This window comes from Orycteropus afer, unplaced genomic scaffold, assembly GCF_000298275.1.
Source record: "Orycteropus afer afer isolate SDZICR_OR568_19922 unplaced genomic scaffold, OryAfe1.0 scaffold00730, whole genome shotgun sequence".
Taxonomy (NCBI): domain Eukaryota; kingdom Metazoa; phylum Chordata; class Mammalia; order Tubulidentata; family Orycteropodidae; genus Orycteropus; species Orycteropus afer.
In genome coordinates, this window is record NW_006922317.1 from 896,505 (window position 1) to 902,127 (window position 5,623).

The following is a 5,623-nucleotide window of genomic DNA, read 5'->3' on the forward strand; positions in this document are numbered from 1 at the left end:
AGTTATTCCCCATGATGAGACTGGCAATCAACTCCAAGGTGGTATCTACCACACCACAAGCAGCCAAGTAGCAGTTTTGGGAATGGCTTGGGATGGAGCCATAGCTGCTGCCCAAGAGTGAGAGGGCAGGGCTGCCATGCCCAAGAGGGAGAGGAACAGGGCTCACCAGGCCAAGGGGGTGAGGTAGCCATTTAGAGAAACTAGGGGACTGGAGCCACCTAGTGAGAGAGATCTGGACAGATGCCACCCCATGAAGACCTGTACAGGTGCCAAGTTGTCAAGGGGTGGAATTGCAGTCGTTAAATTTGTATGTCAACTTGGCTGGACCTGGTTGAGTGGCTGGGCAGCTGGTAGTAGTTATTCCCCATGATGAGACTGGCAATCAACTCCATGCTGGGATCTACCACAAGCAGCTGAGTAGCTGCCTTTGAGATGTGGTCTGCTTCCTGTATATAAGGAGAAGCATTGGGGATAGTCTCTTCCTTATGGCACACTTGGACCCTGCATGTAGCTGTGTCATTGCTCAGCAGCCTACCATGCTCTGCCAACCTTGTGACTTACAATGGACTTGAATTAATGGCCTGCTGTGTGGTTTGGTAATATGGCATTGTGCCTTTTTACTTGTCAACCTTGGGCTTGGCAGCCTCAGCAGCCAGCAGCTGTCTGAGTGAAGAAAAGTCTCTAGCTTCAGAGGGCCAGGAGCTGGAAGCAGAGCTGAAGCCTAAGGCTGAGGGCTTTTCATCCAGCCCCTAGAGCCTGGCACTTTGAACTTGGACTTAAAGCCTCCAAATTGTGAGAGAATTAACTCCTGTTTGTTAAGGCCATCCCATTTGTGGTATCAGAAGGAAAGTTGGGCAATCTACTTCTGTAGTGATACTGCCTCAGAAACTCAATGAAGGGTCGCTATGAGTTGCATCTGACTCTACAGCACATAACAACAACAACAACATTTGTGGTATATCATTGTCAGAGTGGCACTAGGTAACCAGAATAAGTAACATGGCGAAATAGGCAGACAAACTACACAGAACTTCTTCAACAAAGAAAAGAAGAACCACATAACAGAGACAGAACATAATTCTGGAGCCCCAAGCTTTGAAAGGAAGAATACAGAAGTAGACTAAATTGCAGCTAGTAGAAGAACCTGCATGAAAAGACCAAAAAGGAGACATACAGAGCCACGGACTGTGAGTGATCCTGACAACAAAGACAGCTTAGATAATGCCAAGTAGTGTTAGGACCTAAGAATTAACCTAAAAATCAGCCTTGCTAGCCAAGGGCTGCATGGAGGACTGCACTGGTGGCTAGTGAATAAAAGAGGAAATAGCAAAGAGGGAGATGAGCTGAGCAGTGGACTTGGCTGTCCAGAGGGTGCAGCCATTTTGAATGTTTACAAGTGGTTTGACTATTATGGATATTTAAAGTGACAGAATTCTCTCAGTTTCCAGGGACCTAAGAATAGGCAACACTTGTCAGGGACTGCAAGGACGTTCTGGACACTGAGGACTGGAAAGGTGCGACATTCCCCTTGTTACTCTTATACTGCACACCCTCTTGGAGATGCAGCCATCCCTCACTCCCAAACACCTTCATGGCCAGCAGGAATTCCATCCCAGTCTATGTGCTCTGATGAGTCTGGGTGCCCTGACCTGCTCTGCCCAGATTTTCTTTTCTTTTCTTTTTTTAGTTTGTTTCTTTTGTGTGTTTAAAAAATTATTATTACTATTTTTTTTAAAATCTTCTTTATTACTATTCTTTTGTCTTCCCTTCCCAGGTTCTAGTTTTCAGCCTTTTCTCCCTTCCCTTTTCCTGGTTCCCATTTTTTTTCTTTCCTGTGGTTCTCCCCATTCCTTATTTTTCTTTTTGCATTTTTCCCATTTTTTCTTCATTATTCTTCTACTCTACCTCTTTTCTCTTATTCCCTCCACCCCAGATATTGCAGGGGTGTTTTGTTTTGTTTTTCCCTTTTTCTATTCATCTGCTTAGCAGTCAAATACCTTAGGCACCATGCCACCAGAGCTCCTTGGCTTTTTAAAGTATTTCTTTAAATATTTTCTCTCATTTATTGCCTTTCAGGTTTTGTTTTATTCTGTTTTCCTTTTTCTCTTTTTGGTGATTGTTCCTGTGTTCTTATGGTTATGTGGGAGACAGCAACCATGCCCATACGATTCCACCACACCTGCACCTTCTGCAGCTCCACTTACTGAATGAGAGCCACCACTTCCTTCTGCCAACAATACACCAATGCCAAGAAACCAAACTCACTGTCATGGAGTCAGATCTGACTCATAGAGACCCCCTCCTTGGGTTTCCAAAGCAGTATCACTACAGAAGTATATTGCCCCACCTTTATTCCAAGGAGTGGCTGGTGTGTTTGAATTGTCAGCCTTCTGATTAACAGTCACACATCTTAGGCATTATGCCACCAGAGCTGCTAATGATACACATACCCAGGAAAATTGTACAGCAGATATGATGGTGAAATTAGGAAATTTCCAGATAAGCAGAAATTAAGGGAATTTATTAAAACCAGACCAACTTTATAAGATACTAAAGGGAGTCCTTTGAGCAGAGAACCAATAATAGCAAACAACAATTAACCATTAATACACATGATGACATAACCCAGAAATCAAACTAGTTGTGGAAGTATCCAAAGTAAAATGAGTTTGCAAGATTGTAAACAGTAAATGAGAAACATCAAATGGCAAAGGAGGAAAACTACAAACCAAAAAGAGGGAAAGAATAGTGTAGCTACTGAATTTCTAAATGGGTAGGAAGTCAAGAGAGTTGTGAAGTCAAGAGAGTTGTAAGATTGAATGGACTATTCTAAAGTTGGGGAGAAAATGATAAATCACAGGGTAACCTCAAAGAAAAATAATAAACCTTTACACCACAATAAAAGGAGCTCTGGTAGCATAGTGCCTAAGGCACTTGACTGCTAACCAGAAGGCTGGCGGTTCAAACCCACCAGCCACTCCTCAGAAGGAAGATGGGCCAATATACTTCCATAGTGATACTGCCTCAGAAACCCAGGGAGGGGTCACTAGGAGTCAGGTCTGACTTGATGGCATATAACAACAACAACAACAAACCAAAACAAAAAAGAGGACAAGCACAAATATTTTGCAAATACTAAAACAACATCAATGAATGAAATGGTAATGTGTTTCATAAACAAAATGAGCTCAGCACAGAAAATTATATGGAACAAAGAAACCAGGAACACCATGAAAAAAACACATAACAAAATGACAGCAACAAACTCATACTTGTCAGTAATTACACTGAATGTCAATGGATTAAATGCACCACTCAAGAGATGGAGAGTTGCAGAATGGATAAGAAAACAAAACCCATCAATATACTGTCTACAGGGGACACATTTTACAGACAAAAACAAAAATAAACTAAAAATCAAAGTTGGAAAAAGATATATCAAATAAATGGCAACCAAAAGAGAGCAGGAGTGGCAATATTAATTTCTGATCAAATTGACTTTAAGACAAAAACCACCATACAAGACAAGGAAGGACATTATATAATGATTAAAGGATTAATTAACCATAATAAATATATATGGACCCAATGAAAGGGCCCCAAAATACATATATCAGACTTTAACTGAATTGAAAAGGCAAATAGATGACTCCACAGTCATAATAAAAGACTTAAATACACCACTTTCAATCACAGAGCAACAGAAAAGAAACTCAACAAAGATGCAAAATAGCTAAACAATACAATCAGCTAACTTGATCTTATAGACATCTACAGAGCACTTCACCCAACAACAGCACAATATACATTCTTTTCCAGTGCACATGAAACATTATTCCGGAAAGACCATATGTTAGGCCATAAAGCAAGCCTTAATAAATTTGAAAATGCTAAAATATTGCAAAGCATCTTCTCAGATCACAATGCTATAAAATTAGAAATAATCAAAAGGAAGATCAATGGAAAAAGAATAAACACATGGAAACTGAACAATAGTCTCCTTAAGAATGACTGGGTAATAGAGGAAATAAAAATGAAATGAAAAAATTGCTTGAATCAAATGAGTGAAAACACAGCATACCAAAATCTTTGCAACACAGCAAAAGCAGTGATCAGAGGCACACATCAAAAAAGAAATATGAGCCAAAGTCAACACTTTAAACTAACATCTCCAACAATTAGAAAAAGAACAGCAAGAAAAGCCTACAGTCACCAGAAGAAAGGAAATAATGAAGCTTCAAGCAGAAATCAATGAAACAGAAAATAGAAAGACAATAGAAAAAATCAACAAGACTAGAAACTGTTTTTTTTGAAAAGATTAATAAAATCGACAATCCACTGGCCAATTTCACAATGGAAAAGAGGGAGAGAATACAAATAACATGAATAAGAAACAAATGGGGTGACATCACAACTGAACCAACTGATATAAAAAAGATAATACTGGGATACTATGAAGAACTGTACTCCAACAAATTTCAAAATCTAGAAGAAATGGACAGATTTCTAGAAACACACCACTTACCTAAACTAACACAGACTGAGGTGGAAAAGTGGAACAGACCGATGACAAAAGAAAAATTTGAACAGATCATAAAAAAATTACCAACAAAAAAAAAGTCCAGGCCAGATGGTTTCACTAGAGAATTCTACCAAACATTCAGAGAAGAACTGATACCAATCCTACTCAAACTATTCCAAAACATAGAAAAAGATGGAATCCTCCCTAATTCATTCTATGAAGCAAGCATAACCTTGATACCAAAACAGGCAAAGACATCACTAAAAAGGAAAACTACAGACCAATATTCCACATGAATATAGATGCAAAAATCTTCAACAAAATCCTAGACAACAGACTCCAACACCTTATCCAAAAAAATAATATGTTATGACCAACTGGGATTTGTAATGCAAGGATGCATAATGCAAGTATGTAAAGTATGCAAGGATGGTTCAACATTAGAAAACTATCAACATCATCCATCACATAAATAAAACAAAGAAAAAGAACCACATGATCATATCAATCGATGCAGAAAAGGCATTTGATAAAATCCAACACCCATTCCTGATCAAAACTCTAAGCAAAATAGGAACAGAAGGGGCATTCCTCAACATAATAAAGGGCATATATGCAAAACCAACAGCCAACATTACTGTCAATGGAGAGAGACTGAAACCATTCCTCTTGAGAACAGGAACTGGACAAGGATGCCCTTTCACCACTTCTATTCAACGTTGTACTGGAAGTCCTAGCCAGGGAAGTAAGGCAAGAGAGGGAAATCAAAGGCATCCAAACTGGTAAGGAAGAAGTCAAACTATCCCTATTTGCTGATGATATGATCCTATACCTAGAAAATCCAAGAGACTCAGTAAAAAAACTACCTGAACTAATTGAGAGATTTAGCATTGTGGCAAGATACAAGAACAACATCCAAACTCAATTATATTCCTCTACATCAGTAAAGAGATTGCTGAAGAAGAAATAAGGAAATCAATACCATTTACAATGTTGTTGTTGTTGTTATGTGCCATCGAGTCAGCCCCGACTCATAGCGACCCCTCCTTGGGTTTCCGAGGCAGTATCACTACGGAAGTAGGATTGCCCAACCTTCCTTCC